A 12286-nucleotide genomic window follows, 5' to 3' on the forward strand; every position below is an offset into this window, starting at 1 on the left:
AGCATAAGTTCCCTGAACGCGCTTTGTCTGTTACAGCCTTATGGCCTGATTGCCTGGTTATCGGAAACACCGTCGATATTTTCGACAGGTGGAGTACATAACACTTTTCGGTCCTTGACCGAAGAGGGAGAAGCCGACGGTCGGTTAAGACGCGTTTAAAGTTCGGGTGAACAAAGATATGATATTAGTACTTCGGTACATACAATCATTAAACATAAAATTCTTTTACCCAAGTCACTTGGGGGCTCTTAAATTTATATGAGCCGTTTTATAATAAGTGTTCTTCTTCTTAGTCGTTGCAAAGTTTTTATTATTATTTACCAGTCCCTTTTTCGACACGAGTGTGTGGTCACTAGCCGGGGAGCCTAATTTCTCTCACAAAACCGCTAGAGATCAGTTTACTAAACTGGCCTAATGAGAAGTACTCCGCCTTCGGGATAGGAGGTTGAAGCCATAGGCTGACCTGCTTGAAGTCTTGAGATAGGATGTGTCATGTTAAAGCACGACAGAAGCACCTTTTTTTTCTAAGACCAATTTTCGATTTGGCACCGAACACTTGTTGTAGTTCGGATGTCCAGTTTTTACTGAAGTTTTTTTGGTTTTCCAAGCCTATGGCACTTTTAAACTATTTGTGTGTTTCCAGCATAAGTCTCGCAGTGCAACGCCGGACACCTTTAGAGATTCGGCAAAAAAATTCTCGGACACTACTATATATGCATTGGTTTCGAATTGTGTCTTTGGTCAATAGTTGGGTTGCCCGGCTCCTGTGCTTGCCTCCTACGTTTCGCTTTGTTCGGCTAGGTGTGCAAAGGGAGAACCACTGCGATTGTGCCTCCAGCTCGCATGGTTAAGCACCTCAGTGGAGAAAGCCAAAAACTGACTGTCACAATAAGTGTAAACTGGTTAGCGATCCGATGACTATGTTAAATGACGGGCCGTTCATAACAATGGCCGAAGTGTTTACAGCTTGACCTCGGATGTCGCCGAACACTAACCGAGGGCTCATAGCTAGCTTCCCTAGTTTAAAGCTCCTATGACTAAGCGAAAGTTATAAAGCCCGCATATCTGATTGCCTCGTTTCCGCTAACACAACCGCCTTCGGGCACCGAGACGTCGGCTAAGGGTTCTCTTGTTATTGCGGAAACACCCTGCGTAGTATCTACAAAGGGGTAGAAGCCGACGATGGGCCACTTTTCAACTGATAAACGGTCGCAATGGAGTCAAAATAATGATGTAAAGTACTTGGATACATAAAATCATTACACATAATCTGTGATTTTACTCTGCATATCGATCCTTAATTCGGCCACCCGTGCCCACATTAAGGCTCGGGGGCTACTGGGCTTTGCGCTCATTATTTAAAAATATTAAAGGGGCACATCGATCCCCTGATCTGGTGTTGCCACCCGACCAGTGTCTCGAGGGCTACTGCATTGCCTATCAATGTAGAAAATTCAAAGGGCTCAGTGTTTGGCTTGATCAAACTATGGGAAAGCGCGTCTTCGGATAACAATAAGTACCATCTGGACCTATCTGGCATCAAGCTAATATATCACGGCGACTTCTCACGACCCTCTCTCAGGGGCCCGTCCGCTGATCATTATTATTTCTAATATATTAGACTGCGTTTCTATTCCTATGTATGCTGCCGAGCTAGGAGTTGATCCTCAGGCCGATTTCGCAAATCGACCTGAGTCTCAGGGGCTACTAGGATCAACAGTTTTATGTTTTCCTTCAGGTGCATCTCGGGTTTTAGACCGACACACACCTTGAGGGCTACTGGATATACATATACCGGCTATATATCTCGGCAGAGAATAAATTGCACCAATCAAAAATATTCACAAAAAATCAGCCCGCTGTCGGGTGGTGCACCACCTCGGAAGTAGTCCGGCATAAAGCTCGGGCGCCAGTGGCTGGCTCCATAGAGGGCATTTCCGGCATTAAGCTCAGCTAAACTCCTTCAACTTTTTTGAACCAAGGTGATCTATGACACCTCGGATATAGTACGGCGTTGGAGCTCGGATACAGTCCGGCGTTGGAGCTTGGACACAGTCCGGCGTTGGTGCTTGGATGCAAAGGATACCTCGATTGCAGTCCGGCGTTGGGGCTCAGGTGCAAGAAGACACCGCCGCACGGGAACAACTTCAAACCCGAGGTGTGGCATAAAAATAACAAGGCATTGATAAAGGCCGAAGACTTAAAGGGCTCCTCAGATACCCGACGTATAAACTCGTCAGATTTAGCTCGGCAATCCTCAAGACAGATGATGGGAAAATTTGTTGAACCAGTTTTCAAGACCGATGACCAAAGATGAAGAACAATTCGGAAGAATCGAGGAGCGTCCCTAACTTGAAGACCGGTTCAGGGGGCTACTGACGGTGTCCTGGACTAGGGGGGGTACTCACCACGTCATCTCCCGATCTGTTAGATTGGGCCGAGGACCCCCATGGCCGTATACTCACGGGCCAGTTCGGACAGCTGCCGCATACAAGGAAGATTCCACAAGACTTGGTGATCAAGACAAGGACTCCTCCCCACCGGCGTATTCGGCTAGGACTCTTGTTATCCTAGGCCTCTGGTGCATTATATAAACCGAGGCCAGGCTAGTCGATAGATAACAACAATCATAATCATAGGCTAGCTTCTAGGGTCTAGCCTCTACGATCTCGTGGTAGATCAACTCTTGTAATACTCATATCATCAAGATCAATCAAGCAAGAAGTAGGGTATTACCTCCATAGAGAGGGCCCGAACCTGGGTAAACATTGTGTCCCCGTCTCCTGTTACCATCGATCCTAGACGCACAGTTCGGGACCCCCTACCCGAGATATGCCAGTTTTGACACCGACAACATGTATGAAAGAATTATAAAGGTGGTTTTGCCACAAATACGATGTCAAGTACATGATCATGCAAAGAAATATGACAATGATGGAGCGTGTCATAATAAATGGAACGGTGGTAAGTTGCATGGCAATATATCTCGGAATGGCTATGGAAATGCCATAATAGGTAGGTATGGTGGCTGTTTTGAGGAAGGTATATGGTGGGTGTATGATACCAACGAAAGGTGGGCGGTATTAGAGAGGCTAGCAATGGTGGAAGGGTGAGAGTGCATATAATCCATGGACTCAACATTAGTCATAAAGAACTCACATACTTATTGCAAAAATCTATTAGTTATTGAAACGAAGTACTACGCGCATGCTCCTAGGGGGATAGATTGGTAGGAAGAGACCATCGCTCGTCCCCGACCGTCACTTATAAGGAAGACAATCAATAAATAAATCATGCTCTGACTTCATCACATAACGGTTCACCATACGTGCATGCTACGGGAATCATAAACTTTAGAACAAGTATTTCTCAAATTCACAACTACTCAACTAGCATGACTCTAATATCACCATCTTCATATCTCAAAACAATCATCAAGTATCAAACTTCTCATAGTATTCAATGCACTTTATATGATAGTTTTTATTATACCCATCTTGGATGTTCATCATATTAGGACTAATTTTATAGCCAAAGAAAACTACCATGCTGTTCTAAAAGACTCTCAAAATAATATAAGTGAAGCATGAGAGATCAATAATTTCTATAAAATAAAACCACCACCGTGCTCTAAAAGATATAAGTGAAGCACTAGAGCAAAATTATCTAGCTCAAAAGATATAAGTGAAGCACATATAGTATTCTAATAAATTCGGATTCATGTGTGTCTCTCCCAAAAGGTGTGTATAGCAAGGATGATTGTTGTAAACTAAAAAGCAAAGACTCAAATCATACAAGAGGCTCCAAGCAAAACACATATCATGTGGTGAATAAAAATATAGCCTCAAGTAAAGTTACCGATATACGAAGACGAAAGAGGGGATGCCTTCCGGGGCATCCCCAAGCTTAGGCTTCTGGTTGTCCTTGAAAATTACCTTGGGGTGCCTTGGTCATCCCCAAGCTTAGGCTCTTGCCACTCCTTATTCCATAATCCATCAAATCTTTACCCAAAACTTGAAAACTTCACAACACAAAACTCAACAGAAAATCTTATGAGCTCCGTTAGTATAAGAAAACAAATCACCACCATAAGATACTGTAATTAACTCATTCTTTATTTATATTGGTGTTAAACCTACTGTATTCCGACTTCTCTATGGTTCATACCCTCCAATACTAGCCATAAATTCATCAAAATAAGCAAACAACACACGAAAAACAGAATCTGTAAAAAACAGAACAGTCTGTAGTAATCTGGAACAAAAGTATACTTCTGTAACTCCAAAAATTCTGAAATAAATTGGTGGACGTGAGGAATTTATCTATTAATCATCTGCAAAAAGAACCAACCTAAAATCACTCTCCAATAAAAAAATGGCAGCTAATCTCGTGAGCGCTAAAGTTTCTGTTTTTTACGGCAAGATCATAAAGACTTCACCCAAGTCTTCCCAAAGGCTCTACTTGTTACAAACACTAATTTAAAACATAAAATCACATCTAAACATAGGCGAGATGAATTATTTATTACTAAATAGAACCAAAAATCAAGAAACAAAAATAAAATTGGGTTGCCTCCCAACAAGCGCTATCGTTTAACGCCCCTAGCTAGGCATAGAGGCAAGAATATATCTAGGTATTATCATCTTTGGTATGCAATCCGTTAGTGGCTCTCATAATAGATTCATAAGGTAATTTAATTTTCTTTCTAGGAAAGTGTTTCATGCCTTTCCTTAACGGAAATTGGAATATAATATTTCCTTCTTTCATATCAATAATTGCACCAATCGTTCTAAGGAAAGGTCTACCAAGAATAATAGGACATGTAGGATTGCAATCTATATCAAGAACAATGAAATCTACGGGCACATAATTACTATTTGAAACAATAATAACATCATTAATCCTTCCCATAGGTTTCTTAAGGGTGGAATCCGCAAGATGCAAGTTTAAGGAACAATCATCAAATTCACGGAAACCTAACACATCACACAAAGTTTTTGGAATCGTGGAAACACTAGCACCCAAATCACATAAAGCATAGCATTCATGATCTTTAATCTTAATTTTAATAGTAGGTTCCCACTCATCATAAATTTTTCTAGGGATAGAAACTTCTAATTCAAGCTTTTCTTCATAAGATTGCATTAAAGCATCAACGATATGTTTGGTAAAAGCTTTATTTTGACTACAAGCACGAGGAGAATTTAACACGGATTGCAACAAGGAAATACAATCTATTAAAGAACAATTATCATAATTAAATTCCTTGAAATCCAAAATAGTGGGTTCATTGCTATGTAAAGTTTTGACTTCTTCAATCCCACTTTTACCAATTTTTGCATCAAGATCTAAAAACTCAGAATCATTGGGACGCCTTTTAACTAAAGTTGACTCATCTCCAGTCCCATCATTATCAAGATTCATATTGCAAAACAAAGATTTAATAGGAGACACATCAATCACTTTTAGATCTTCATCCTTATTATCATGAAAACTAGAAGAACACGCTTTCATAAAGCAATCTTTTTTAGCACGCATCCTAGCGGTTCTTTCTTTGCACTCATCAATGGAAATTCTCATAGCTTTGGGAGACTCATTATATCATGTTTAGGTGGAATAGATCTAAGTTTCAAAGAATCAACATCAAGAGAAATTCTATCCACGTTCCTAGCCAACTCATCAATCTTAGACAATTTTTCTTCAAGCAAAGCATTAAAATTCTTTTGAGAAATCATAAATTCTTTAACACTAGTCTCAAAATCAGAGGGCATCTTATTGAAGTTTCCATAAGAGTTGTTGTAGGAATTACCATAATTATTATAGGAATTACTAGGAAAGGGCCTAGGATTAAAGTTTCCTCTATAAGCGTTGTTACCAAAATTGTTCCTACCAACAAAATTCGCATCCATAGATTCATTATTATTCTCAATCAAAGTAGACAAAGGCATGTCATTAGGATCAGAAGAAACACTCTTATAAGCAAACAACTTCATAAGTTCATCCATCTTTCCACTCAAAACATTAATCTCTTCTATCGCATGAACCTTTTTACTAGTAGATCTTTTGGTGTGCCATTGAGAATAATTAACCATAATATTATCTAGGAGTTTAGTAGCTTCTCCTAAAGTGATTTCCATAAAAGTGCCTCTCGCGGCCGAATATAAAAGATTTCTAGAAGCAAAATTCAATCCGGCTTAATTTTTTTGTATAATCATCCATAAGTTCAAACCATGTGTAGAGCAATTACGTATCATTAATTTCATCCTCTCCCAAGCTTGCGTAACATGTTCTTGATCAAGTTGCTTAAAATTCATAATGTCGTTTCTAAGGAGATGATCTTAGCGGAGGGAAAATACTTAGAGATAAAAGCATCTTTGCACTTATTCCAAGAATCAATACTATTTTTAGGCAAAAACGAAAACCAAGTTTTAGCACGATCTCTAAGCGAAAAAGGAAATAGCTTCAATTTAACAATATCATTATCCACATCTTTCTTCTTCTGCATATGTCTCCATGCAATAGTTGTTTAGATGTGTAGCGGCATCTTCACTAGGAAGGCCGGAAAATTGATCTTTCATGACAAGATTCAGCAAGGCAGCATTAATTTCACAAGATTCAGCATCGGTAATTGATATGTCTCCGTCGTATCTACTTTTCCAAACACTTTTGCCCTTGTTTTGGACTCTAACTTGCATGATTTGAATGGAACTAACCCGGACTGACGCTGTTTTCAGCAGAAAAGTTCTCGGAATGACCTGAAACTTCATGGAATATTTTTGGAATTAATAAAAAATACTAGCGAAAGAATCAAGGCCAGGGGGCCCACACCCTGTCCACGAGGGTGGGGGGCGCGCCTACCCCCCTGGGCGTGCCCCCCTGCCTCGTGGGCCCCCTGATGCTCCACTGACCTCAACTCCAACTCTATATATTCACGTTCGGGGAGAAAAAGATCAGAGAGAAGGATTCATCGTGTTTTACGATACAGATCCGCCGCCAAGCCTTAATCTCTCTCGGTAGGGCTGATCTGGAGTCCGTTCGGGGCTCCGGAGAGGGGGAATCCGTCGCCACCGTCATCATCAACCTTCCTCCATCACCAATTTCATGATGCTCACCGCCGTGCGTGAGTAATTCCATCATAGGCTTGTTCGACGGTGATGGGTTGGATGAGATTTACCATGTAATCGAGTTAGTTTTGTTAGGGTTTGATCCCTAGTATCCACTATATTAGGAATACATGCCTACATTACATTGATGAACTGGGGCTAGTTCCGTGTCACCCTATGTTATAACTATTGCATGAGGAATCGCATCCGGCATAATTCTCCATCACCGATCCAATGCCTACGAGCTTTTCACATATTGTTCTTCGCTTAGTTACTTTTCCGTTGCCACGGTTACGCTTGCTACAAAACTGCTACTATTACTTTTGCCACCGTTACCGCTACTATCATATTACTTTGCTACTAAATACTTCGCTTGAGATATTAAGTTATCCAGGTGTGGTTGAATTGACAACTCAGATGCTAATACTTGAGAATATTCTTTGGCTTCCCTTGTGTCGAATCAATAAATTTGGGTTGAATACTCTACCCTCGAAAACTGTTGCGATCCCCTATACTTGTGGGTTATCAAGACTATTTTCTGGCGCCGTTGCCGGGGAGCATAGCTCTATTCTTTGAGTCACTTGGGATTTATATCTGCTGATCACTATGAGGAACTTGAAAGATGAGAAAACCAAAATTTATCCCTCAACTACGAGGGGATGTAAGGAACTGCCATCTAGCTCTACACTTGATTCACCTTCTGTTTTAAGTAAGCTTGCGACACCTAAACCCGCTTCTGCTATTAATTCTGATAAGTCGCTTGTTACTGATGATGCCACTTCTGCTATGCATGATACTTATGATGAAACTACTTCTATGCTTGATACTACTGTGCCACTTGGTGAATTTCTTGATGAACAACTTGCTAGGGCTAGAGAGAATGAAATTATTGAAACTGATAATATTGGTGAAAGTAATGATGAAGATTCTCCCCCTAGATATGAATTGCCTGTTGTGCCTGAGGGTTATGTTATGGATGAAGAAACTGCTAGAGACTTTCTTGTTTGCAATGATAGGAATGATCTTAAGAAATTATTAGCTAAGCTGAAAGAAAAATCATGAATGCTAGAATGAAATATGACCCTGCTTTTGCTACTTCACCTATCTATGTTACTGATAAGGATTATGATTTCTCTGTTGATACTGAGATAATTACTTTGGTTGAATCTAATCCCTTCTATGGCTATGAATCTGAAACTGTTGTGGCACATCTTACTAAATTAAATGATATAGCCACCCTGTTCACTAATGATGAGAAAACTCGCTATTACTATATCCTTAAATTATTTCCATTCTCATTAAAGGGTGATGCTAAAATATGGTTTAATTCTCTTGATCCTGGTTGTGTGCGTAGTCCCCAGGATATGATTTATTACTTCTCTGCTAAATAGTTCCCCGCTCATAAGAAACAAGCTGCTTTAAGGGAAATATATAGTTTTGTGCAAATTGAAGAAGAGAGTCTCCCACAAGCTTGGGGGAGGCTTCTCCAATTACTTAATGCTTTGCCTGATCATCCTCCCAAGAAAAATGAAATACTTGATACCTTTTATAATGGACTAACCGATGCTTCCAGTGACCACCTAGATAGTTGTGCTGGCTGTGTTTTCAGGGAAAGAACATTTGATCAAGCTGAATTGCTATTGAATAATATGTTGACTAATGAAAATAATTGGACAATTCCTGAACCAACTACTAAGCCAACTCCGAAGAAAAGGGGTATTCTATTTCTCAGTCCTGAAGATATGCAAGAGGCAAAGAAATCTATGAAAGAAAAGGGTATTAAAGCTGAAGATGTTAAGAATTTACCTCCTATTGAAGAAATACATGGTCTTAATTTGCCGCCTGTTGAAGAAATACTTGGTCTTGATAACCCGACACAGGTAGTAAAGGTAAATTCTCTCTATAGATTTGATGAAGGTGATATTCCTCGTTATTAGTCTGCTAGCCAATGCTTAGATGAGTTTGATAATTTTATTGTTAAACAAGAAACCTTCAATGCTTATGTTGGTAGACAATTGAAACGTAATGCTTATATGATTGAACACTTGAGTGATTGTATGTCTAGTGTTAAAGGTGAACTTAAACTCATTAGTAAACATGCTTCTATGGTTACCACTCAAGTAGAACAAGTGCTTAAAGCTCAAAATGATTTGCTCAATGAATTAAATAATAAGAACAATGATAATGCTGTTAGAGTTATGACTAGAGGGGGTAAAATGACTCAGGAACCTTTGTATCCTGAGGGCCACCCTAAGGGAATTGAGCAGGATTCTCAGAGAACTAATGCTGATGCACCTAGTCCTTCTAAAAAGAAGAAAAAGAAAAATGATAGGACTTTGCATGCTTCTAGTGAACCTGTTGTTGACACACCTGAGAATCCCAATGATATTTCTATTTCTGATGCTGAGACACAATCCGGTGATGAACATGAACCTAGTGATAATGTTAATGTTGATGCTCAACCTAGTAATGACAATGATGTAGAGATTGAACCTGTTGTTGATCTTGATAACCCACAATCAAAGAATCAACGTTATGATAAGAGAGACTTTGTTGCTAGGAAGCACGGTAAAGAAAGGGAACCATGGGTTCAGAAACCCATGCCTTTTCCTCCCAAACCATCCAAGAAAAAGGATGATGAGGACTTTGAGCGCTTTGCTGAAATGATTAGACCTATCTTCTTGCGTATGTGTTTTACTGATATGCTTAAAATGAATCCTTATGCTAAGTACATGAAAGATATTGTCACAAATAAGAGAAAGATACCGGAAGCTGAAATCTCCACCATGCTTGCTAATTATACTTTTAAGGGTGGAATACCTAAGAAACTAGGAGATCCAGGAGTACCAACTATACCATGCTCCATTAAAAGAAACTATGTTAGAACTGCTTTATGTGATCTTGGAGCCAGTGTTAGTGTTATGCCTCTCTCTTTATATCGTAGACTTGATTTGAATAAGTTGACACCTACTGAAATATCTTTGCAAATGGCTGATAATCAACCGCCATACCTGTCGGTATTTGTGAGGATGTGCCTGTTGTGGTTGCAAACGTTACTATTTTAACGGACTTTGTTATTCTTGATATTCCCGAGGACGATAGTATGTCGATTATCCTTGGTAGACCCTTTTTGAATACTGCAGGGGCTGTTATTGATTGCAACAAAGGCAGTGTCACTTTTCATGTTAATGGAAATGAGCATACGGTACACTTTCCGAGGAAACAACCTCAAGTCCACAGTATCAATTCTATTGGAAAAATTCCATCGATTATTATTGGAGGTTTTGAATTTTCTCTTCCTACTGTCAAGAAGAAATATGATATTCTTATTGTTGGGGATGTGCATACCCGGTTGAGGTAACATAGTGTTATTCGAAATTTCTCCGGTTCCATGTTATTCGGAATGAGTTTGTTAACAAGACTTGATCAACCTTGTTAGTGGATTCCTTTTGATGAGCATGAGATGGATGAAGTTAGAAAGCACAACCTTCTGTACCCTCCTTGTACTTTCTGTTTTTAGATTAAATAAAGCAAAAATAGTATATTTCTGTCAGTTTTCTGAATTATCCTTGCAATAAAAAATACCCTGAAAATAAAAGTTCTCTAAATGCCCCGAAAATGAAATATGTTTTTTTCTAGAATATTTGAGAATATTTGGCACTCAGAACACATCAGGGGGAGCAAGCACCTGGCCACGAGGGTCCAGGGCGCACCCCCTGCCTCGTGGGGCCCTGGTGGCCCCCCTCCACTTATTCCAGCCACCACACACTCCTTGTTCCTCCCAAAAAAATCACCAACCAGCTCAAGCACGAGTTCTTGCTCATCTTGCTGCGATTTTCAATCTCCTTGCTCAAAGCTCCACTCACAAAACTGCTTTGGGGGATTGTTCTTCGGTATGTGACTCCTCCAATGGTCCAATTAGTTTTTGTTCTAGTGCTTTATTCATTGCAAATTTTTGCTGCCTAGGTGACCCTGTTCTTGAGCTTGCATGTCAAATTTATATGGTCTCAAGTAGTTCTAATGCATGATATAGTCTCTAGGCACTTGTGGGAGTAGTTGCTATCAATTTTGTTGAGTTTGGTTCACTTTTATCTTGAGTTACTAAAATTTTCAGAAATTTTTCAGAGGAAGAAATATGTCTAGGAAATTGTACCAAGGTGGTTCTTCAAGGAAGCAAGGACCCAGGCCCGCAATGCGTGAGCCGGACCATGAATCACCAAGAGAAGCTCAAGTGCGGCCTTGTGAATGGCCGTCAGAAGATTTCATGGTCCAAGCAGGAATTAAGGAGAAATTTGACGCATATGTGTGTAATGCTGAACTCGAGGGCTTCATGCTAGATAAGTGCCGTCAGTATTACTACCCAACTGATTCCTTTGTGAGAAGGTTCAAATTTTCACCTTCGCGTAATTCTCACACTGTCCTATTTGATATCTATGGTAAATCTTACACTATGGACTTAGAGGATTTTAATACTGCTTGTAAACTTCCGCAGTGGGGTAGTGCGAGTGAACCTCGCAAATATGAGTTTAAGGATTTTCTTGCTAGTATCATTGTGGGGGAATCTAGAGAGATAACACAAGCTACCATAGGGAGCATTCATTTTCCTACTATACATTATTTTGCTCTCTTTATAGGTAGATGCATAAATGGTAAGGATGAGGCATGCCACATGTGTGTTCCAGACCTTAGTGTTCTCAAGAGTACTGTTTTAGGAGATAAACAATACAACTTGGGGGCCATTGTTGCACGAAGGTTGCATAATAATGGTTTAAGTGGAGACGTGTTTGGTGGGATTTATGCAACCCGTGTGGCTAATTTTCTTGAGATACCCATACATGAAAATGATATAGAATTGCCTCCCACTTATCTAGATTACAATGCTATGGTTCGCCGTCAGTTTATTGAGAGGAATGAACAATCTCTCCAGTACCGACTAATGTTTGACAGGCGCCGCACATTCCATGTTGCTCTCCCTGCTCCTACTTTCTTTGACTTTCAGGCAAAAGGGAGATATTTTATAACCAGGGAGGAGGCGAACGAATATAAGAGGAGGACGGAGACAGCTCGCCTCCAAGCGGAAGCTCATGAGGCAATAGTTGCTGCATCTCAGTACGACCCCAACTACAACTATGATCCGTGGGCATAAACCAACTTAGGCCAAAAGCCTAAGCTTGGGGGAGTAC

This window comes from Aegilops tauschii, chromosome 5 (assembly GCF_002575655.3).
Source record: "Aegilops tauschii subsp. strangulata cultivar AL8/78 chromosome 5, Aet v6.0, whole genome shotgun sequence".
Classification (NCBI taxonomy): Eukaryota; Viridiplantae; Streptophyta; class Magnoliopsida; order Poales; family Poaceae; genus Aegilops; species Aegilops tauschii.